Genomic DNA, 25,799 nt, shown 5'->3' on the forward strand with positions numbered 1-25,799 from the left:
TAGTTTAGTGGATAGCAGTTATCCAGGTAAGAAGATGATGAGGGAGGGAAATAAAAAAGAAAAAAGCAACTCATCTCACTACAAATAGTTCCTAGCTTATTCAACTATGTATCCTGTGGATTAATGGGCAAATTCCTTAGTAAGATATTCAAGACCCTTTGGAGCCTAGCCTTTTTATTTCTCTCTTCTCCTGAATATATACTAGACTTTGAGTAACACTGGTTCTCCTGAAGCCCACTCAGGGAAACCCTTCAAAGTGCATGAAAGAGACAGAGAAGTGCAGATAAAGATGATGAAGAAGGCATGATGGTGACTCTGTGCTTGTTTTCAGGTCAAGATGTCAGCATTCTGATAAGGTAGCCATCTGAGAGACAGAAAGCTATGTATCCATAAAGATTTTTCTTTATCTACTTGGGATAAACTTAAATTTTCTATGACCTTAATATGCTCTTTGATAAATTTTCATGTTCTATGTCTCCCATAGAATGCCTACAGCATGAGAAACATTTTTTTGGTATGTTTAATGTAATCTATATGTCATCATTCATGATGGTGCCTATCAGAGTAAGTAAACCTAGGTGTTAGAAAAAAACCCCAAATATTAGTGGTTTAACACAATAAAGTATATTTTTCACTCACATCACCATCCAATCAAAGTTAGTGGGCAGTGGGGAGAGCTTTGTTCCATGAAGCCAATCAAGGACACAGACATTTCTCCCATCTTGTCATATGGTGAGCTTTAGCAATGGTTAGCATGGTTTAGTCCAAGGTTGTCATGGAATGGAAAGAGGGAGAGAGTGGGGTGAAGGCTCACCTGTTCTTAGTTGCCTAGATGCAGAAGTGAAACTCTATTTCTGCTCAAATTCCATTGGTCAGAACTGGCCACATGACCTTACCTAGATACAAGGGGAGTGGCTAGGCAAAGCAGTTTAGCTTCATGCCCAGGGAGAGGAATTGAGGTTTGGTGAGCATCCATGACACTTTTGAAATGTCACTTTCTCTCTGAAGCAAGTGCCTAGGACTGCACCTGTTATATGGTAGGCACTCAGAAATGTTTTTTGAACAAATACATGAAATGAATGAATATGTATAGGCTTCTGTAGTTATGTTCTAAGGCAGAAAATGGGAAGGAAATAATTTTGAGAGAAGCAAAAATCTGTCTGGTACCCCCAAAGTATTCATGACCGTTTTGTAAAATTATTTCACAGGACTCTAGGAATTTATACTCTTTGAAAGCTACGTTTTCATTTATTTAACAAACTGTTGAGTGCCTTCTATGTCAAGTGCTATGCTGCGTGCTCAGGAAATAGAGGTGGAAGTCATCATTCCTGCCCATTGGTAACTCATTTGGAATGCATCTAGAGGGAAGTGGGAAAAGAAGCCAGTAATCACAGCTATGATGTAGGCACCATGATAGAGATATAGATGGATTGTGGTGGTTATGCTGGGAAATGGCACCTAATTGAGTCAGGAATGGGTGTTGTGGAGTTTCATTGCCTAGAAGAGGTAGTATTTGGGTTGGATGAACATGAGTTTGCTAGTTGATACCTGTAAGAAAGGTAGAGGGAATGGTGTGTGCAAATTCGACAGTTTATGGAACTGCAATTCCTTCAGTAGGTCAAAAAGGTGTGATGGAAATACTGGGAGATAAGGCTGGAGAGGTAGGCTTGGGCTGAATCACAAAGCACTTCTAAACTGCATTAAATAAAGAATGAATAGGGGTTTAGAGTAGGAATTATGTGGTTTGTCTCTATCAAATGAAAGAATTGATACACACAGTAATATCTAAGCAGCCACGTTATCCATATCGACCAGTCTATTTTTCTCCTTAGATCGGCCTCAAATAATATAAAATTGCTAAATTAAAAAACAAACAAAAACCCGTTCATAGTATTTTGAGGACGATCCTTTTGTGGGAAGAGATTAGAAATAAGAGTACGAAGAAAGGTGTACAATATCCTCCATTCATGTAGCCTTGACTCAGATAGAACAGGAAGGAGGCCCATTTCAAGGAAAACAAAGGAATTGGCTTCATGATTTTACAAGACTGTATCTGTCAATAGAGAGGATTCTTCTAGGAAAATGTTTTAAGATGGACTAGGGAAGAAAACTAGGAACAATTAGGGGAGCTCCTGCTCTTGGTACTTCTGCATCAGCGAAGAGTTTGTTAAAGTTGTTCATTTGAGGAACCAAGCATCAGCTCACTTCAATTAGTAGTTATTGAGCATTCATTCCTCCTTCGTTTATTCAGCACATTTCAATGACACTTTTGTGCCCTGCACTAAGTCAGGTGCTGCAAGGAAGTAAAATATAGGTAAAGTTATGGTCTTGCCCTTGAGAAGATTCAACTAACACATGAATCTAGTGATTTCTAACCAAGGATGTGCTCTCCTTAGGTATCAAGCGAAGCTGGGCACCGTGGCTCATGCCTGTAATTCCAGCACTTTGGGAGGCTGAGGTGTGAGGATTGCTTGAAGCCAGGAGTTTCAGACCAGCCTGGACAGCAAAGCATGACCCTATCTCTATAAAAAAATTTAAAAATTTAGCCAGGCATGGTGGCATGTGCCTGTAGTCCCAGCACACTTGGGAAGCTGAGGTGGGAGGATGGCTGGAGCCCAGGAGTTTGAGACAGCAGTGAGCTATGATTGTGCCACTGCAATCCAGTCTGGGCAACAATGAAAGCCTGTCCAAAAAAAAAAAAAGGAACAAATGAGAGAGAGACAGAATGAATATTAGTCTAAAACGCCTTGGAGTTCAAAGTTCAGATTCAAATCTTGACTGTATGTTTGGGCAACCACTAACTGGTTGTCTGACCTTTAAATATTTTCAACTGCAAAATGAAGATAATAACAGCTACACTGCAATTTCCAGGATTAAATGAGATGACTCATGAAAGTTTTGTGTGAACAGTGCAGAACTTTGCAAACATTGGTGATACATTATTAAATGTGAACGTACTAGGACTTGAAAGCAGTGGGTTCCAAAGTGTTTGCTGAAACACTAATGCCCAAGATTGGAAATAGGCATTTCTCAAGAAAAGAGTTCTATGGTCAAACACATTTGGGAGATGCAGGATCAAAGAAAGTAAAACATGGTTCTTACGCCTGTAAAATGCTAGTATGCATTGTGAATCTCAAGGAAAACAAGTATTTTGTGTCTCTCTCCCCCAGATTAATGTGATCTGGTATCTACCCCTACTCCCACTCCAGCATCTCTAGGACCTTGAGATGGACAGAACTCACTCTGGGAAAGACTGCTCTCCAGGAAGGAAACTATGAACCTTTCTTTCAATTTTACAGTCCCGCCACCCAGGCCGGCACCGTGGCTCAATGCTTGTAATCCCAGCACTTTGGGAGGTGGAGCACTTTGGGAGGCAGAGGTGGGAGGATCACGTGAGTCCAGGAGTTCAAGACTAGCCTAGGCCACATAATAAGACCTCATCTCTACAAAAAATTAAAAAATTAGCCTGGCATGCTGGCTTGCGCCTGTATTCCCAGCTACTTGGGGGAGGGGCTGAGGTGGGAGGATCACTTCAGCCCTGAAAGTCGAGGCTGCACTGAGCCATGAGCGCGCCACTGCACTCCAGCCTGGGCGACAGACCCTCTGTCAAAACAAAACAAACAAAAAATGCTAAGCCATTCTTCATCAGACAGTCTAGGAAACTCATTTCCAAGCAGTGTTGAGTTTTCCACCAAGGAAGCCCAGAGAAAAGGGCCAGGCCCCCGCTTTGCCAGGGTTTAGAGGGGATCCCTCATAGAATCGGGGGTGTGAGGTGCTGTGGTGGATACATTTAATATTCTTTCCAAGACACCCATTGATGGCAAGGCAGTAGCAGATAGAAAGCAACAAAAGCGAAGAGAGCAGGGCTGATCCCCAAAAACTTTATAAATTAGACTTTTTATAAAAACTCTAAAAGTCAAGTAACAACATGACTACTCCGCTTCTAAGTAAAGTGTGCATAAACATCTCCCGCCAGAAAGTGCTCCTGCCTCCCCAAGTCAGAGAAGTTTCCTCAGGCCAATAGCTTCCCCTCTATTCCCCTCCTACCGCTTGTCTCCCTTCTTCTCCCACAACACACCCCACACCTGGCGGCATTTTACACCTTTCCAGGAAGGGGCTGCCAAGCGCGGAGTCGCGGAGGACGCAGGCGCAGCGCGGCTCAGGTACGCGGGAGGCCCCGCCCCTCGGCGCCCAGCCCCTCTGCGCCACTCCACTCCCCGCTCTGCCCCGCCCTGCCTCGCCCCTTAGCGCTCGTCCTGAGGGGCGGGGCGGCCCTGGTGGGTGGTGTGGGAGTGGGTATGGGGAGGGAAGTGGAGGGGAGGGGGTAAGTGACAGGGTAGGGGAGGCTCTGGGAAGGGCGGGACCTCGAGGCGCGGTCGCGCGAGGTGACAGGAGTCACAGTTCCCGCGGGCGGCGACAGCAGAGCGCCCACTGCCTCCAGCAGGTAACCGGCCGCGGCCGCGCGGCGCCGCCTCAGCGCGGGCGTGGGACGTGGAGACCCCGAGGAGGGCGGCGGGACCCGGGCGGGGAAAGGCGCGGCGTGGCTCAGGTGCGCTTCTCCCAGCTGGCAGCTCGCTCAGGGCTGTGGGGGGCGCCTGTCGGGGCGGCCCCGCCTTGCGGGCTGGCGGTGAGCGTCCGTTCTGTCTCTTTTGTCTTTAACTTTCTCTAAAATGGGGCCGTGGTGGGGCCCAGGGGCTGTTCCCACGTCTCCTCAGCGACGCCTGTGTCGCGGAGGCCTGAGGGAGCTTTAGGCCCCGCGACAGCTGCAAGCGTGGTGGTCTGGAGGGCACCGGGGTGGGCGACGGGGCGAGGCTGGGTCCTCGCTGTCCAAGTGGGCGGCTCTGCCTAGGGGGACCCGTGACCGGGGATGGTGGAGACCCCAGCCCAGGCGGGGATGGCCGCGCCCCCGGCTCCCTGCTCCGTGCTCGGGCTTTCGACGGCGCGTCCACGTGGGCTCTGGGCTTTGGGGAAAGGGAAGCGAATTAACTTTCCCTGGCGGGGTCTGATGAGAAGAGCTTCGCAGAGGGTTTTTACCTGTGATGTTTCTGAAACTTTGTGAAGTGGCGAAAGGGTGTTAAAAGTGTCACTTTACTGTGGTGTTTGCAAACCACAATCTACCCAGCTAGGTTTTAGATTTGACTTCTATTTCTTCCAGGTTTTCCTTTGCTATGGTTTTCTTTAGAGGAAGATACTGTGGATGAACTGTGGGCTATAGTGCACACCGATAGACGCCTGGGTATAGACAAGATAGATGCCAAGCCAAAAGCATTGATTTCTTTAGAACACTTAAAATACAGCATATAAAAGGATTGCCTTTGTAATTAAAATATTATTCTAGTTCTCCCTTTAGGTAGGCAGTTAATAGAAATTTGTTTTCCCTGATTAATATTGTAAAACATAGCCTGGAAAATATTGAGAATTAGCAACAACAACAAAATCCTATTTACCAGTTTCATATTTTGATGTGTAACTTCAGCATGGTTAAAAATTGCTTTTTCTGGAAGGAGAGGATAATATTGCTTGCCTTTGAGAGCTGGGATATTTGCTTTTTATCATCTCTTTTGTATTTTGTAGTTTTTGCTAATGAATATGAGTTACCTTCATAACTGAGGAAGAGACCATAATACAAATTTATTCTTTAACCCTTCATGAAAAATTTAAGTATATCTTGTATTTTATTGACTTCATTTGAATTATAATTGTGCATTCACGAATAAAAATTCGTGATATAATATTGAGAAATTGATTCAGGTGGAGAGAAAATGAGTTTGAGATTCTGGTGGGACATCTGGCATAGCTGTCTAGTGGATATATACCAATAGATATATTGGTATCAGGTTTTCTGAAGTCAAGATCAGACTTACAAATGTTGGAAGCACAGTGGATTTGTGGTAGTTAATCCTGTAAGGGTGTAAGAAATCATTCAAGTAAGTATAGTGTAAGAAGAGGGCAAGACCAAGGATGGGGAACACCAGCATTAAGCGATGGGTAGAGACAGCCAAGGAGTCTGAGGAAGAGCATCAGGAAAGGAGGAAATCTAGGAGGCAGTGGTCTCATAGAAGCCAGGAGAGGAGAGTTTTAACAAGGAGAGAAGTCTGTCTGGGGGTCAAGAACTGATTACGTGCCTATTGGCTTTGGAAGTTAGGAGGGGGGCTTTAACCTCAGCAGACACAATTTAAGTACAGTATAAGGGTAGAAGCCAAGTTTGAATAAATCTGAGGAGAGAATAGTGATTCTGCACTCACAAGTAAATGTGAGTTTAGAATTCGTATTTTGAGAAACAAAGGTTAGAAGGAGAGGCGATCCATTGATTAGGGAGATGATTAAAAAAAGAAAAGAAAAGAAAAAAGAGACAAATAAGGATGATAGACTACCTTTGTGTTATCCATAATAATTACAAATTTTAAAAATGAAGTGCATCATTTCATAACATTGTTCCTCTCTTATGGTTAAGTAGCAGAAGCTGAGAGCAAGAAGCTGAGCATATTGAAAAGAACTATTCGTGGTAAAGTAGTTATGCCCCGCCCCATCCAAATTATGAACACAATTTTAGTGGTATTTTGTTTGGTGTATTGGGTTCAGGTGTTATAGGTGTTTAAGTCACGCATATAAACTGTGTGGACTCTATTTTACCTTAGTTCCAGTATGTTGATGTTCCCAACTTGCTTTTAAGTTATGCGGTTCTTTTATGTATGTCCCAATGGTTCTTCTAAAAATCTTATGTAGAAATCAGGTGTTGGGACTAAATCAGAATCTGGAGGCATACATCATTTAGGGCCTTTGCTTCAATTATTATTATACATTCAGGGGAAAAAGCTCTTAGATTAAAATTTCTGTATAATGAGTTTCACTTCAGTCTTCGTTGAAAGTTTGATTTTTTTTGTTGCTCAAGAGTTGAGACAAATCATTTTATGAGTATTTTCCTTAGGAATATGAAAAGAATAGTTAAAATGGAAAAGGCTGGCAACCAAGTGTTGATTAGGATGTGGAGCAACTGGAAGTCTCATAATCTGCTGGTGGAAGTGTAAATTGGTGTAGTCATTTTGGAAAACTTTTTGGCATTGTCTGCGAAAGTAAAACATATGCATAAGCTATGCCCAAACATATATCCAATAAAATTCTAGAAAATGCAAACTAATGTGATGGAAAAACACATCAGTGGTTACTTGGGGGTAGGGGAAAGAGAAAGTAAGGAGGGATGGATCCAAAAGGGGTATGAGGAAACTTTAGGGGATGATGGATATATTCATTTTCTTCATGAGATGATGCTTCCACCAATGTGTGTGTATGTATTTATATGTATATATGTCACTCATTTAATTATACATTTTAAATATGTGAAATTTATTGTGGGTAAATTATACCTCAATACAGCTTTAAAACAGATTAAATAAAAATAAAGAGTAGAAGAAAGGCACATCATTTAAGTATATTTACCTCCTTCAACTACTATAGTTATTTCAGGGTAATATAATTATGGATAATTTTTATTTTATTCATATAGTTTTCTGAATTTTTAATGTTTTGTACCACAACCATGTATTTATTTACTTCTTAAATAAGAAATTATTTCATATGTGCAAAATAGTACTTTTGACACATCTGCAGATTCAGAGAACACAAATAAAATAAATACCCCCATGCCTATGTATTGCTTAAGAAATGATACATAACCAACATTTTTTGAAGCCAACCTGTGTATTCTCCCTGATTATATCTTTTTCTTTCCACTCTCCTTGATTCTCTATATGGTTTTACCACATGTCTATGCATTCCAAACACTGTGTTGTTTAGTCTACTTTGGAACTCTGTATAAATGATACTACTATGTGATTCCTGTGGCTTTGCTTTTGCACATTCTGTGAGATTCCTTCATGCTGATGTGTTATAGTTTGTTCACTTTTTAATGCCGCACATAATTTCATTGTGTGACTTTACCATTCTTTATCCGTTATCCTGTGGATGGATATTTAGGATGTTTTCAGTCTTTTTTTAATTTTTTTGCTTTTACATTTAATTTTTACTTTTTTCCATTAAAATCTGTTTTTAAGTGACCCTTCAAACTCATGTCTCTTTGTGTTCATGATTTTAAAAACCTTCAGTTTTGCTGGAAAACACCGGATTGTTTTATAAAGTGGCTGTACCAGTTTATAGCCTCACAAGCGGGATGCAAGTGTTCACTTTGTTCCCTTTTTCAGCAACATGTAAGACATTTCTACATGCGTAATTACCTGAATTTTTTTTCTTTTTGACAATCGGGTGAGTGAGAAATGGTATCGCATTGGGGGTTTAATTTAAATTTCCTTAATTACTGATGATGTTGAACCTTTCATTGTTTATGTTCTGTGAGTGTTTATGACTTTTGCCATTTTTTTTTTTTTGGGGGGGACGGAGTCTCGCTCTGTCGCCCAGGCTGGAGTGCAGTGGCGCAATCTCGGCTCACTGCAAGCTCCGCCTCCCGGGTTCACGCCATTCTCCTGCCTCAGCCTCTCCGAGTAGCTGGGACTACAGGTGCCCGCCACCACGCCCGGCTAATTTTTTTGTATTTTTAGTAGAGACGGGGTTTCACCGTGGTCTCGATCTCCTGACCTCGTGATCCGCCCGCCTCAGCCTTCCAAAGTGCTGGGATTACAAGCGTGAGCCACCGCGCCCGGCCGACTTTTGCCATTTTTTTTTTTGTAGTTGTTGTTTTACTTTAAAACATGGATTTCTTTTTTTTTCTTTTCTTTTTTTTTTTTTTGATACGGAGTTTTGCTCTTATTGCCCAGGCTGGAGTGCAATGGCATGATCTTGGCTCACAGCAACTTCTGCCTCCCGGGTTCAAGCAATTCTCCTGTCTCAGCCTCCTGAGTAGCTGGGATTATAGGCACGTGCTGCCATGCCTGGCTAATTTTTTGTATTTTTAGTAGAGACAGGTTTTTACCATGTTGGCCAGGCTGGTCTCGAACTCCTGACCTCAGGTGATCCACCTGCCTCAGTCTCCCAAAGTGCTGGGATTACTGGCATGAGCCATTCACTCGGTCTAAAAAATGGATTTCAGTAATAGAAGCTCTTTATATATTCTGGATGTGAACCCCTTGTCAGTTATGCACGTGACATATTTCTTTTTCTCCAAGTGAGCAGCCTGTCTTTTACTTTCTTTATAGTGTCTTTTGATTAACACATTTTATAGTTGACTCTGTCAAATTTTTCTTTTATGGTTTGTGCTTTTGGCATCTTGTTTAACAAATCTTTACCTTCCCTGAGATTATAAAAATACAGTCTGTTATTTTCTACTAAAAGCAGGGAGGGTATATGGGAAATCTCTGTACCTTCTCAATTTTACTGTGATTCTAAAACTACTCTAAAAAAGAAAATCTATTAAGAAAGTTGCCTTTCATATTTGTGTCCTTAATCCGTGTATAACTGATGTTTGTGTGGTGTGAAGTGGGGGTCCAGTTTCTTTTTTTCCCATATGGCTAATCAGTTTTTCCCAGCATTATAGAACTGAATATTCTGTTTTTCATTTCAGTGATCTACAAGTATCATACATCAAGTTTCCATATATGTGTGGTCGTTTCCAAGCTACTCTTTCTAAAACAGATCTGTTTGTGTATCCTTACCACAGTCTTATTTACTTTAGCTGTTTAAAGAACCTTGATACTTGAGAGAACAAGTTATCCACCCATGCTTCTTTTAAATTAGACTGCTCCTCAAATTGTTTAATTTTTCCTTTTTAAAAAGTAATAAAATGTGTTATTTAATTCTTAAATATCTACTGTAATCACCTGAAGTCATAAATAATACTGGAGCTACTCTAATGTAGACTATATCAGGCTGCAAATCCTTTCCTAACTCACTAGAATTAATTTTAACTTGAAAAGTAAATATAGGATTTGCATTTTGGGAACAGTGTCAGTTGAGGTATTGGACAACCTTAGCTGAAAACAGCTAAGAATGCTGTATTTAAAAAAAACAATTCAAAAGATAGGAATTAACATGCCAAAATCTAAGAGAAAGCTGAACATATGAGAGACTAAAGGAGCCTTTAAGTCTTATTTGCCCTGAGGGCATTTGTTAAACCGGGGAAACTTGATGCATTTGAATAGGAACTTGGTAGATTTGCATGTCACCAAGGATAGTTGGAAGTCAGCCCAGGGGCTCATTCAGCATAGGCTAAGAGACTCATTCTGGGACCACAAAGGGCTGTGATGTCACGAAAAGGGCGAAAACCTCACACTACCTCCTTGAAGGGAGTGCAAGGAAAGTTGTCTTGATGCCAGGTAAAACAAGAAAGGAAAAAAAGCCTGTCCTTGGGAAGTTGTGACCACCAAACAGACTATGGGGGGAAGTTTTATATTACCTTGGTGGTCTAAAAATATTTCAAGATGTAAATTTAAAAAATCATTTCTTTTTTGAGATACTAACATACCATAAAATTCACCCCTTTAAAGTGTACAATTCAGTGGTTTTTTTTTTTTTACATTCATGAAGCTGTGCAACTATCACTATATAATTGTAGAACACTCTTGTCACCCTCCCAAAAAAACCTTGTACCCATTAGCAGCCATTCCTCATTTGCCTTTTCCTTCTCAGTCACTGGCAACCACTAATCTGTTTTCCATTTCTATGGATTTGCCTATTCTGGACATTTCATGTGAATGGAATCACACAATATGTGGTCTTTTATGTCTCACTTCTTTCTTAGCATAATGTTTTCAAGATTTATCTGTGTTGTAGTGTGAATCAGTACTTCATTTGTTTTTATGGTTGAATAGTATTCCATCATATGGCTGTATACCACATTTTGTTTTCTCATTCATCAATTGATAGACATTTGGATTGTTTCTACTTTTTGGCTATCATGAATACTGCTGCTGTGAACATCTGTGTAAAACTTTTTTGTGTGGAAATATGTTTTCTATGCTCATAGGTATATTTACCTAGGATTGGAATTCCTGGGTCATATGGTAACTCTGTGTGGAGTGTTTGAGGAATTGCCAAAGTGTTTTCCAAAACAGCTGCCCCATTTTATATTCTCATAAGCAATTTATGAGGGTTCCAGTTTCTCTACAGCCACACCAACACTTATTTTTTGTCTGTCTTTTTGATTAGTGTGTGTGAAGTGGTATCTCATTATGGTTTTGATTTGCATTTTCCTAATGATCAGTGGCATTGAGCGCTTCTTAATGTGTTTATTGGCGATTTGTCTGTCTTCTTTGCAGGAATGTCTTAATTTCTTTGTCCATTTTAGAATTGGGTTATTTGTCAACGCGTGAATTTAAAATGGTCTGGTAAACAAATGCAGATATTCTCTGGAGTATGCTTTCATTTTTAGCTTAAAAAATTCTACCAGTAAAGTTTCATGGTCAATGAATAATTCATTGTCAAAGATAACCAACTGTACAAAGAAGTAGGACATCCTGAGCAAGAATTGGCAGAATGATAGGAACTCGAAATAAACCTACAAAAGCTTGAAAAAACAGTCATAGATCATTAAGATAACTATACTGGGCTGAGTTTAAGTAAATAAAAGACAGATTTAAAGATATGTTCAGGGATCAGGAGTCTAAAAAGTGACAGAGCTACACAGCAGGTTGAAAAAAGAACTAAATGTAATTTCTACTAAGGAAAAATGCAGTAATAAAAACTCAAAACTCATCTTTCAGCTTAACTACTAATTAGTAAATTAGATGTACTCCACAAAGAGATTGAATGAACTGGAAGATAGAATAAATCATTCAGAATATAGCTCAAAGAGACAGAAATGGAAAATATAAAAGAGGTGAAGAGACATGGAAATTAGAGTGATCAGAGTGAGGAATTACAGTGAGAAAGTCTAATAAATTAGAATTTCTGCAAGAAAAGAAAAAGAAATGGGCAAAAAGATAATGAATGAGAATTTTTCAGTACTGAGGGAAGACACCAATCCATATATTCAAGAATCTCAATGAATTTCAAGCAAGAAAAAGTACATACTTAGAAACATCACAGTGAAATGAAGAAAACCAAAGGCAAAGAGAAAAATCTTAACATTACTTTAGGGCCTAGACAAAAGATTTTTTTTTTTTTTTTTTTTTTTTTTTTCAAAAGAACAGTGGTTATGCTGGCAGCTGACTTCTTTATACCACTGGTGGGACAGAAGACAATGGAATAAGATATTTTTGTCCTGAAGAAAATAGCTTATAATTTCGAATTCATAACCAGAGGAAATATCTTTAAGAATGAGAGTAATACAGGGTGATGATCAATGGTTGCTAACACTGTTAAAAAATAAAAGCTGAACATTACGTACCTATAACCTATGGAGTAGTCTTGCTAAAAATAAAAAGTCAAACCTAAAAATCTGTATTAAGTTATAGATTGAACTGTAATTTTACAGAAAAATAGGCAGAGATTTGCTGAATGACACCATGGGAATGCAATCAGCAAAATCCTATTATGATAAGTTCTATTGGTGAGAGACCTGGTTTCAGCATCAGAATACTTACAAGGAAACTTGTAGATTAAAGGAGATTTAAGAAATATTTAAACCTATTTCACTCAAATAAGCTATAAAAAATTATAGGAAAATTGGGGAAATGTGAGTACTAATATGAGGAAATTATAGATTTTTCTGAAAGTGTGATGATACTGTAGTTGCATTAAAAAAGAGATATACAATATAAATATAAATATAAAGTTATATTTGGTATTAGATGTTCTTCAATATTGTCTTTTAGAGATACATACTGAAATATTTACAGATAAAATTATATCTTGATTTTTTTTTCAAAATTTCTGGAAGTAGGATATTGTGGAAAAAAGTTTGACTATGAGTTGATAATAATTAAAGCTAGATAATGTGTCCATGTGGATTTATTTTATATTTGCTATACTTTTGTATATTATTGATATTTTTCACAAAAAAATATAAAAATCAGGGACATTTTCAGATCAGCAACAACAGAGGGTTTTCTACCAACATACCTTCACTAAAGTAAATCATAAAGGATATTAGCAAAAAGAATGTGATTGTACATGAATAGTTGGCGATGCCAGAAAGAATGAAATGGAAGGAATGTAAGAAGGAATGAAGTGGAAAGTAATTGGTGAAATATGTAAATACAAATGAACACTAACTTTACAAAAGAATAATAATGTTTTGTGGGGTTTTAACAGGATAGAATCAAAATATGTGCAATGATGACATCATGCCTAAGTCACACATGGGTTGGCATGTAAAGGAGCTAAAAGTCTTTAATAGTCCTTTTACTATGCAACAGGAGAATATAAAAGGACTAACTTTAGACTTTGACATGTTAAGTGTGCGTATTAAAACAACCAGAGTGACCAAAGAAAAGGAAATTGAGTGTATAAAATTTATAGTATACAGAATAATGGCCTCACAAAGATTACCATGTCCTAATTCCCAGAACCTGTGAATGTTACCTCGCATGGAAAAAGTGACTTTGCAGATGTGATTTAGGATTTTGAGATGGAGAGATTATCTTGGATTATGGAGTATCCAGGTTGGCCTAATGTAATTACAAGAGTCTTTATAAATGAAAGAGAGATTGTAGGAGATTCAGAGTTAGAGAAGATGTGACAATGGTAGCAGGGGTCAGAGAGACTGGAAGTTGCTGTCTTGTTGGCTTTGAAGTGGAGGAAGGGGCCATGAGCCAAGGGATGCAGGTTTCTTCTAGAAACTGGAAAAGGCAAAGGAATGGAATTTCCCATAGAGTCTCCAGAATTAATGCAGCCCTGCCAACACCTTGATTTTAGCTCAGTGAAACCCATTTCAGACTTCAGACTTCCAGAACTGTAAGATTGTAAGTTTATTTAAAGCCATTAAGTTTGTGGTAATTTGTTACAACAGCAATAGGAAAGTAATACAATATCCAAGCTATTGGAGGGAAAAAAATGAAGATCGTAAACACTCAGTCAATGAAAGGAAAAAAAAAGAAACAGAACAAGTAGGACAAATAGAAAGCCCAGGATAAAATATAGGTTTAAATTCAAATATATATCAGCCAGTTATCTTAAATACAAATGGAATAAATATTACAGTCAAAAGACAAAGATTGTTTATCTGGACTAAAACACTTCAACTAAATGCTATTTATAAGAGGCATATCTAAAACATGAGGAGACAGGTTGGTAAACAAATGGAAACAGTAAACAGAAAAAGATATTCCATACAAATGCTTTCTAAAAGAAAGCTGCATAGCTATATTACTATCAGACAAAATTGTTTTCAGGGTAAAAGCATTTCTAGAAATTAATAAGTTACCATAATGATAAGAGATTTAAATCACCAATATGTTAAAACAGTTTTAAATCTTTATGACTGGACTAAATACAGTTAAAATACAAATAAATACAAAGATTGTCAGAGTGGATAATAGAACACAATCTAACTACATATGACTTATAAAAGACACCTTGAGCATAACACAGAAAGGTTGAAAAGAAAATGATGGAAAGAAGATATAACATGCAAATATTAACTGAAAGAAATTCTAGTTATATCAGACAAAGCCAACATTAAGGCTTCTAGAAGTATTACTAAAGATCGAAAGGGAGATTAATAAACTTAAGTTTATATGCATCTCATAAATTAGAATCAAAATATGTGAAACAAATCTGATAGAACTAAAAGGAGAAATAGATATATCCACAGTCATGGTTGGAGTTTTCCTTTTAGATGCATCTCTTTTAGTACCATATAAAACAAGCAGAAAAAAAATCAATAGAAATACATATTTTTTTCCTGTGGTTTTTTTTTTTGTTTGTTTGGTTTTTTTTCAGACAGGGTCTCACCCTGTCACCCAGGCTGTAGTGCAGTGATGTGATCACAGCTTCCCGCAGCCTCCACTTCTTGAGCTTAAGTGATCCTCCCACCTCAGCTTCCCATGTAACTGGGACTACAGGTGTGCACTACTACGCCTGGCTAATTTTTTAATTTTTTATAGCGATGGGGGTCTCCCTATATTGTCCAGGCTGGTTTTGAACTCCTGGACTCAAATGATCCTCCTGCCTCGGTCCCCACAAAATACTGGGATTTACAGGCATGAGGCACTATGCCCTGCCAAGATACAGAAGGTTTTAACATGACCAACAAATTTGATTTAGTGATGTACATGGAACATTGCACCTCAAAGTTGCAAATGTACATGGAACATTTATTAAAATTGATGATATGCTATGCATATCATTGATCGTATACAATTTCTCTGATCACAGTGGAATTCAGCTACAAATCAATATCAATAAGATAGCCAGGAAATCTAAATAAAAGAAAAAAGAATAAGGCAGATGGAGAACTGAAATAGGGCATTGTTATTAATAAAGCTAATATAGAAGAATATGGCATGTATCTGCAGGCAAGTAGGTTTTCTAATACAGACAAATCTTTCTCAAAGAAACTAGAGACAGCAGGAAGAAGCATTCCTACCCTAACGTAGTTCAAAGGTGCAGAAGTAAAAAAGAGAATGGTGTGTTTCTAGCACATCAGGTAGTTATATTTTGAAGCTTGGTATTTGCAGAAGGAAGTAGTGGAAGATGAGCAAGAGAAGGGTCACATATTGTATTTAGCAGAATAAATTTTATCCTGAAAGTGATAGAGAGATACAGCATTACTTAAAGCAGATGAAGGACCTTAGCAGCACAGTGGGGGGATAAAAAGAATTTGAAAGGCAAACCTATTAGCTGGCTCTCTGTAATTTGGGGTATCATAACATCTGAATCAAAATAGTCAAATTGAGAATAGAAAGGAAGGTGTGAAAATTACAAGGATGGCCAGGCACGGTGGCTCACACCTGTAATCCCAGCACTTTGGGAGGCCGAGGTGGGTGGATCACAAGGTTAGGAGTTCAAGACCAACCTGGCCAAGATGGTGAAACCCCGTCTCTACTAAAAATACAAAAATTAGCCGGGCATGGTGGTGGGTGCCTGTAATCCCAGCTACTTGGGAGGCTGAGGCAGGGAATTGCTTGAATCCGGGGGGTGGAGACTGCAGTGAGCCAAGATCGCACCAGTGCACTCCAGCCTGGATGACAGAGTGAGATTCCATCTCAAAAAAAAAAAAAAAAAGAAAAAAAAAGAAAAAGAAAATTACAAGGATTAAGGGGCTCTACTCAACAGAATTCTAGCCCTTGCCTATTTCACAGTTCACCTGCTAACTACTCTTTCTGTTGCTTAGTACCTTGCAAAATAATGCAAAGTGGGTACAACTCAAGATTTTTGCAATTGCTGCTCCACCATCAAGAACTTTGCTAGCTGATCCTTTCTTGTGTTTATGTTCCAGCTGGATTGTTACCTCCCCAGGGAAGTCTTTTCTGATTATACAAAGTTAACATTAGTTCCTCTTGAATCCTGGTTAATTTTCCTCATTGTGTTTGTTTATTTTTCTGTTTATCTCCCTCCTGTGTTGTAAGCTCTCCAAAAGCTTGTCTGTCTTGTTCACTATTTTGTTTTCAGTGCCTAGCAAATTGCCTAGTACATAGTAGATGCTCAATAAATGCTTGTAAGTGAATGGATGAATTGGATGTGTGGATTTTGGGAGCAGAAGGACTCAAGAATGGCACTCTTATTTCTGGCTTAGTTAATTAGCCAGATAGTGGCACTGTAGTAGGAAATACCAGAGGAAAAGCAGGTTTGCAGGGGAAAGTCATGATGATGTACTGTCCTTTATTTGTGAGAATACCATAGGCAGGCTGTTCCTAGACTATGTCAGGCCAGCAGGGGCAAATAAGCCCTTTGGGAACCTCAAACAGGGAGTGATATTAAAAGTATTTTAACAACTTGTCGTGCATGAGCACTGACCGTAGTATTGGAGCAGAGTCATGGAGGCCCCTGCTTTCTCAGACATTTACCTCAGGGGTGCCTAGGGAGGAGTTAAAGTGACTAGGGTGTTTATAGCTTTTATCCATTGATATGGAAGTATTTAAGTCTTTTTACAATCTGTCCTCATACTAGAATGTTCTAGCTAAATGTCCCCATATCATTCCTGGCATTGGATAAAGTGACTAGCATGAATCAGATTGGTTGTAAGTGAGATCTGATGATAATAAATATAATAATGATGCTGCTGATGACAGCATTTATTCTTAAAACAGCCCTACCACTAGTTTTATACTTAATGTGCATTACTTTGGTTGATCATCACAATAGCCCTAAGAAGTGTTTTTTGTTGTTGTTGTTGTTTTTGTTTTTGTTTTTTAATTGATGAAGAAGTTAAAGGTTAAAGAGGTTAAGTAACAGATTTAAGGTAATATAGCTAATAAGTGAAAGTTACAGGATTGGAACCTAGGCAGTATACTTTTAACCATTTATATTTGCTTCTCCTTGCTGCTAAAAAAGCAAACATGTGGCTATATAGACAGCCAGCACATAGTCTGTTAACCTGACTGGTCCTGCCCTTTACCCATACCCTACCTAAAGCAATGTGGTGTGTTAGAAAAAGTTGCAAAGCTTAGGGTTTGGTTCTAAACCTAACGTTATCTAGTTGCTTGACTCATTATTTTCTTTGGGTAAAATTAGAAGGACTTTGATAAAATGATTTCTTTTTTTTTGAGATGGAATTTTGCTCTTGTTGCCCAGTCTGGAGTGCAATGGCGTGATCTTGGCTCACTGCAAGCTCCGCCTCCCGGGTTCAAATGGTTTTCCTGCCTCAGCCTCCCGAGTAGCTGGGATTACAGGCATGTGCCACCACGCCCAACTAATTTTTTGTTTTTAGTAGAGATGGGGTTTCTCCATGTTGGTCAGGCTGGTCTCGAACTCCTGACCTTAGGTGTTCCACCTGCCTTGGCCTCCCAAAGTGCTGGGACTACAGGCATGAGCCACCATCCTGGCCCCTGATAAAATGATTTCTAAGCCTTCTGCTCTGCTAATATTTTTGAGGCCTCTTTTTCTGTTAATGTTCCATAATTCTATTTATGAATTATTTTTTCAGGTTTATTGAGGTATAATTGAAATGTAGTAAGTTACATATACTTGAAATCTTAGTTTGATGTTTTCATGTATGTATGTACCTATGAAACCATCACCACAATCAAGATAATGAGTATCGGCTTGGCGCGGTGGCTCACGCCTGTAATCCCAGCACTTTGGGAGGCCGAAGCAGGTGGATCATGAGGTCAGGAGATCGAGACCATCCTGGCTAACACGGTGAAACCCCGTCTCTACTAAAAAATACAAAAAATTAGCCATGCGTGGTGGTGGGCACCTGTAGTCCCAGCTACTTGGGAGGCTGAGGCAGGAGAATGGCATGAACCCAGAAGGCGGAGCTTGCAGTGAGCAGAGATCGCGCCACTGCACTACAGCCTGGGTGACAGAGCGAGACACTGTCTCAAAAAAAAAAAAAAGATAATGAATATATCAACCCCCGCCAAAGTTTCCTCCTGCCCAATCAAGTCCTTCCTTTCTGTCCCTCTCTGCCCTTCATCTCCCCGCTCCTCACTGTTGCGAGGCAGCCTCTGATCTACTTTTTGTTACTATTGATTAATTTCCATTTTCTACAATTTTATATAAATTGAATCACGCAGTGGAGTTCAGCTACAAATCAGTATTAATAAGATAGCTAGAAAAGCCGAATTAAAGAAAAAATAATAAGAACTGAAATATGGCTTTGTTATTAATAAAGCAAATCCAAGAGAATATGGCACATATCTGTATGGCACATACTCTTTTTGTTGGCATTCTTTTGCCCAGCGTAATTATTTTGAGATTCATCCATGTTGTTGCATGTTTAACCAGTTTACTTCTTTATTTCTGACTAGTGTTCCATTGAGCCACAGTTTGTTTTCTAAATGGATTAATCTGTTGATAGATATTTGATAGTTTTCAGTTTTTGGCTATTTTGAATAGAGCTGCTATGAACACCAGTATACAAGTCTTTGTGTAAACATGTGATTGCTTTTTTCTTAAGTAAATATGTAGTAATGGCATGTCTGGATCATGTAGCAGGTATATGTTCAACTTTAGAAACTGTCAAACTGTTTTCTAAAGTGGTCATGCCATTGTACAGTCCCACCAGTAGAATGGGAGAGTACTACTTGTCACATACTCATGAACATTTGGAATGGTCAATCTTTATAATTTTATCCTTTTTAATCAATGTGTATTGTTGTCTTTTTATAGTTTTAATTTGCATTTTCCTAATCACTAACAGTGTTGAGCATGTTTTCATGTGCTTTTTGGCCACTTGTAGATTTTTTTGGAGAAGTGTCTGTTCAAATATTTTGCCTATTTTTTAATTGGGTTATTTTTCTTTTATTATTAAGTTGTAATAGTTTTTTATATATGCTGGATATAATCCATATTTTATTGGATGTGTGATATGCAAATATCTTCTCTCAGTCTCCGAGTGGTCTTTTCACTTTGTTAATGGTGTCTTTTAAAGCACGAAGTTTTTAATTTCAATTAAATCTAGTACATCAAATTTTTCTTTGATCATGTGTGCTTTTGGTGTTGTGTCTAAGAAATTACTGCCTAACCCAAGTTTACAAAGATTTACTCCTATGTTTTCTTCTAAGAGTTTTGAAGTTTTAACTCTTACATATAGGTGCGTGATCAGTTTTGAGTTAGTTTTTGTATATGGTGGGAGGCAGGGATCCAATTTTTTTTTTTTGGTGGGAAGGGCATGTGGATATAATGTGGATATAAATATGGATATTCAGTGTCCTAGCACCATTTGTTGAAAACACTATTTCTTTCCCTTTAAAATTTCTTGGCACCTTCGTTAAACATCAATTGACTATAAATGTAAGGGTGTATTTCTGGGCTCTGAATTTAATTCTATTGATTTATTTGTCTGTCCTTATACTAATATTACATTGTCCTGATGACTAGTTTTGTAGTGAATTTTGAAGTTAGTCTTTCCACTTTGTTCTTTTTTTTTTTCCAAGATTGTTTTGGCTATTCTGCACCCTTTACATTCCCATATGAGTTTTAGGATCAGCTTGTCAATTTCTGTAAAGAAGCTGGAAGGGATTTTGGTAGAGATTGTGTTGAATCTGTAGACCAATTTGGGGAGTATTGCCACCTTAGCAATATTAATAATATTAACATTTTAATGATATTATATCTTCCAATCCATGAACATGGGATATCTTCACAAGTATTGAGCTCTTCTTTGATATCTTTTGGTAATGTCTTGTGGTTTGCAGTGTATAAGTCTTGTACTTCATTTCTTAAAGTATTTGTATTTTAAGTTTTTAAAAATGTTAGTATGAATGGAATTGTTTTCTTAATTTCATTTTTGGAGTGTTCATGGTTAGTATATAGAAATGCAAGTAATTTTTGTATATTTCTCTTATATCTTGCAACCTTAGTGAACTTCTGGTAAGTTTGTTAGTGAATTTCTTAGAATTTTTTTTTTTTAATTTACAAGATCTTGTTGTCTGTGAATGAAGAGTGTTTTACTTGTTGATTTCCAAGATGAATGCCATTTACAAAATATTTTTAGCCTAATTGCCCTAGCTAGAATCTCAAATATAGTGTTGAATAAAGGTAGAGAGAGTAGAAATCTTTTTTTTTTTTCCTGGCTTTAGAGGGAGACTTTCAATCTTTCAGCAGTTCCTGTAATGTTAACTATAGATTTTTTCATAGATGCTGTTTATTATGTTGAAAGATTCTCTTCTATTCTCAGTGTTTTTATCATGAATATTGGATTTTGTCAAATTTTTGTATCTATTGAGATTATCCTATAGTTTTTGTCCTTTATTCTGTTAATATGATGTATTATATGAATTGATTATCAGATGTTAAACTAATCTTGCAATCCTGGGATAAATCTTGCTTGGTTATGATACATAAATCTTTTTATATGTTTCTGGATTTGGGTTGCCAGTATTTCATTGAGGATTTTGTGTGTATATTTTTAAGGGGTATCCATCCTTTTATTTTTAATTTATTTGTATTTAAAGCGTTTCTTGTAGGCAGCATATACTTGGATCATACTTTTTTATCCAGTCTGGCAATCTCTGCCTTTTAATTGGCATATTTTAGAGCATTCACACTTGTGATTCTTGATATAATTAAGTTCAAATCTATCATCTTGCTATTTGTTTTCTACTCATCCTATCTGTTCTTTTTTCCCCCTTCTTTTTCTGCTTTCTTTTATTGAGTATTTTAAAATTATTCCATTTTATCTCCTTTGTTGGCTTCTAAGCTGTAACTCTGTTTTCTTATTTTAGTGGTTGCATTAGGGTTTATAGTATGTGTCCTTAACTTTCTACAGTCAGTCCTCAAATGATATGACACCACATCACATACACTATAATTATTTACTTTTTTACTTTTATTTCTCCTCCTGGCCTTTGTGCTATTGATGTAATACATTTTAGTTTTACATATGTTACAAACCTTTTGTCTCAGTATTATTTTTTGTCTAAGCTTTAATAAACTTGTAAAGAAATCCAAATAATAATAAATCATATATTTATACTTATGGTGCACTTTATTCCTTTGTGTAGATTCATATTTCTATCAGATATTATCCTTTGGCCTGAGGACATCATTTAACACTTCTTGTGGTGTAGATCTGTTGGTAATATGTTCTTTCAACTTTTGTATGTCTGAAGAAGTCTTCATGTCACCTCCATTTTTGAAAGATTTTCTCTGAGTGTCAAATTCTAGGTTGATGGGTTTTTTTCTTTCAGTACATTAAAGAGCTAGCTCTACTGTTTTTGTTTTGTTTCCATTGAGAACTGTGCTACTATCCTTTTTAATTAATTAATTAATTAATTTTTTGAGACAGAGTCTTTGTCACCCAGCCTGGAGTGCAGTGGCGTGATCTCAGCTTATTGCAACCTCTGCCTTCCAGATTCAAGTGATTCTTATGCCTCAGCCTCCTGAGTAGCTGGGATTACAAACACACACCACCATGCTCAGCTATATGCTGCTATTCTTAATCTTTGCTTTGATGTACATAACATGTCTTTTTTCTCTGGGTGCTTTTAAGATTTTCTCATCACTGTTTTTGAATGATGTTATTATGGCGTGGTATGTGTTGGTGTAGTTTTCTTCATGTTTCCTGACCTTAGTGTTCGTGGAGGTTCTTAGATCTGTGGTTTGTAGTTACCAAGTTTGGAAAATTTTGGCTATTATTTCTTCAAATATGCCCTCCCCCCTATCCCCAGTCTCCTTCGTGGACTCCAAATACATGTATTTTGGGTCACTTGAAATTGTCCCATGAGTCACAGATGCTTTTTATCATTTTGATCTTAGTCTTTTCTCTGTGTCTCATTTTAGTTAGTTTATCTTACTATGCCTTCAAGTTCATTAATATTTTCTTTTGCAATATCCAATCTGGTATTAATCCCATTCAGTATATTTTCCATCAAAGACATTATAGTTTTCATCTCTAGAAATTGGATTTGGGTCTTTTTAATAACATCCATATCTCTACTTAACCTTTTGAACATATTGAGTCCAGCTATAACTATTTTAGTGTCCTCAACTGCCTTGTCTCAATTTTAGGTTGTTTCTAATTGATTTTTTTTTTCCTCTTCATTATGGGTTCTATATATTTTTTGCTTCCTTGTATACCTGGTACTTTTTTTTTACTGGATACTAGACATTGCAAGTTTTACCTTGTATGCTGGATATTTTTGGATTTCTGTAAATTTGCTTTGGGACACAGTTAAGTTTTGTGTAAACAATTTGATCCCTTTTCCAGTCTGATTTGTGGGGACAAGCATCACTCCTGACCTTGGTGAATACCGGTTATGTATAGTTTTTGTAAATTTTTCTGGTGTTTTTTTCCCACAGTCTTGTGTAGCTTCCTTTTTTTTTTGTGTGTGCTGATCAGTACTCTGTTGAATACTTGAGTGGGACCCTCTGCTGATCTCCATTGTTCTCTGTATGTACCTCTTTATTCTACAGTAGTCTGTTATGCAAACTCTCGCTTCCTTATTCTTCACATACTTTCAGCTTTGTCTCTTCATTTCAGAAAATCTACTCGGCTTTGCCTGGGTAAGTTCCCATGGCCTGGAAACTACCTCAAGGGAGTAAGGTGGAAAGCTTACCTCATTTAGTTCCTATTTCTCAGTTCTTTGCTATCTGATAGCCAATATCTTGAAAATTGCTGTTCCATATATTTTATTTGCTTTTCAGGTGGTAGGGTAAATCTGTCTCTGTTACTCTATTTTGTACAAAAGTAAAATATCCATGTGTTTTTTAACTGTCTTTTCTGTAGTGTATTACTGGGTGTTCATTTTAATCAGATTTCACATTTCATTCATATAAACTTTTCTCTCTTTCTACTACCTTCCTCCAACTCATTTTGGATGACTCAAGGCCATCAACATTGAGGACTTTTCCCCCTGAAGTAGCAGTCATTTTTAACCAATTCTTCCACATTCCTCTCATGATTAACGTTAAGTATTTGCAAGCTGATTTTGCAAGCTGATTGCAAGAGATGTGGTTTGATGAATATATTGTGAGTTTTTATGGGAGATAGTTGTTGTACTTTGTTTCCTTATCTATCAGCTAGCTATCTGCTGAGTTCCAACAATATTCCCAGCATCATATAGTGTGCTGAGTGCTAAGCAGAAAGTGAGTACAATATTGTTTTTGAACAGTTTCTGTTCTAACAGGGGAGATAGAACAAGATCTCATAAAATGTTAAGACAAATGTTAAACTTTTTTTTTTTTTTAAAGACACTAGACATTTAGAGATGAGAGACTATTCGTTTGATTTGGGTGGTTACGGAGTATTTAATATGCTGGAGCTGAACAGGGCCTTTGAAAACGCATACATTTAAAAAATTGAAATAGTCACAAGATGTAATGGAAGAGAAGATAACATTTATGATAGCCAAGCAAATTATACAGGCATACACTTAATGAGAAATCTTCAGAATTTTTATGAGAACTTTAAAAACTCCCAAAGGCATAAGCATAAACTTGAACAAATATAAAGATATACTATGTTCTGTGTAGGAAGACTCAATATTCTTAGAGATGTCAGTTTTAAAAAAATAATTTAGAAGTTTAATATGATCCTTGAACAGACACTTCTCAAAAGAAGACATTTATGCAGCCAAAAAACACAGGAAGAAATGCTCATCATCACTGGCCATCAGAGAAATGCAAATCAAAACCACAGTGAGATACCATCTCACACCAGTTAGAATGGCCATCATTAAAAAATCTGGAAACAACAGGTGCTGGAGAGGATGTGGAGAAATAGGAACACTTTTACACTGTTGGTGGGACTGTAAACTAGTTCAACCATTGTGGAAGTCAGTGTGGCGATTCCTCAGGGATCTAGAACTAGAAATACCATTTGACCCAGCCATCCCATTACTGGGTATATACCCAAAGGACTATAAATCATGCTGCTATAAAGACACATGCACACATATGTTTATTGCGGCACTATTCACAATAGCAAAGAGTTGGAACCAACCCAAATGTCCAACAACGATAGACTGGATTAAGAAAATGTGGCACATGTACACCATGGAATACTATGCAGCCATAAAAAATGATGAGTTCGTGTCCTTTGTAGGGACACGGATGAAACTGGAAAACATCATTCTCAGTAAACTATCGCAAGGACAAAAAACCAAACACCGCATGTTCTCACTCATAGGTGGGAATTGAACAATGAGAACTCATGGACACAGGAAGGGGAACATCACACTCCGGGGACTGTTGTGGGGTGGGGGGAGGGGGGAGGGACAGCATCAGGAGATACACCTAATGCTAAATGACGAGTTAATGGGTGCAGGAAATCAACATGGCACATGGATACATATGTAACAAACCTGCACATTGTGCACATGTACCCTAAAACCCTAAAGTATAATAAAAAAAAAAAAAAGAAGTTTAATATGATCCTGATGAAAGTACCATCAGATTTTTCCTCCTAGGGCTAGACAGATTATAAAGCTCATTTTCGAGAACAGACAAGCAAGAATAGCTAAGAAAATGCAGAAAGTGAAGAGGGGTAAAGATGACTTGTCTTGCTACATGTTATAACATAATATAAGAATTTAAGATTAAAATGATATACTGTTGGTACAGGAATAGACAGAACAATTGAAGAGAATAGAAAATACACAATAAACCCAATTGCATATGGAAATTTAATGTGTACTAAAGGGAGCATCCTGTAAGTGGAGAAAATATGGAATTTTTAATATGTGGTGTTTGTGCTAATGAGATAGCGAATTGGGAAGAGGTGAGTTTGAATCCATTTCTCATACTGTATAACAGGATGTCAGTATAGAAAATAATACTGTACTAAGTACTGGAAGAAAACATGGGTAAATTATTTTATGATTTTATAATACACACACTTTTGCATAGCAGAAACACCATAATCAAAGTAAAAAGACAAATGACAAACCAGAAGAATGTTTGCCACTTGTATAATGGACAAAGTGTTAATCTCTCAAATATCTGAAGAGCTTCAAAAACTGGAGAAGAAAAGACCAACAGCTTTATGAAAATATCGGCAGGAGACAATTAATAGAATTCATATAAACAATTACAGATCCATCTTATATCACAAGAAGCTCAACATCACTTATAATAAGAGAGATGTAAATTAAAACAACACAGTATATCATTTCTTTCCTATCACACTGGCAAAAGTCCGTGGTATTAAGCATCAGTTTGACAATGTATTTTGTTGGTAACAGAAAAAGGTACTCATATATTGCTATTGGGAATGCAAAATGGTGTGCTTCAGAGAGAATTTTGGCAATACAAGAAAAATTACATATATACACCTTTTGGCCCCATAGTCTTATCTCTAGGAATCTATCTTGCAGATATATACTGAGAAATATCTGAGAAATAATGTGCACAAAGCTACTATGGCA

General features: G+C 37.6%; 1 protein-coding gene across 4 annotated transcripts in view; it reads left to right on the plus strand.

Moving 5' to 3' along the window:
* The window catches only part of TC2N (tandem C2 domains, nuclear), an 87,939-nt gene that overhangs the window by 26,895 nt on the left and 35,245 nt on the right, over positions 1-25,799 (plus strand). The window contains exon 1 of one of the 4 annotated variants that reach the window (XM_055288376.2): positions 4,168-4,444. The exons of 1 other annotated variant lie outside the window; for it this stretch is intronic. The gene's annotated coding sequence lies outside the window, so the exon portion shown is untranslated. Of the gene's footprint in view, positions 1-4,167; positions 4,550-25,799 lie in introns of those variants that run through there. 2 more of the 4 variants (XM_063644047.1, XM_063644046.1) reach the window with 2 other exon arrangements.

Source organism: Symphalangus syndactylus, chromosome 8 (genome assembly GCF_028878055.3).
Source record: "Symphalangus syndactylus isolate Jambi chromosome 8, NHGRI_mSymSyn1-v2.1_pri, whole genome shotgun sequence".
NCBI classification, from domain to species: domain Eukaryota; kingdom Metazoa; phylum Chordata; class Mammalia; order Primates; family Hylobatidae; genus Symphalangus; species Symphalangus syndactylus.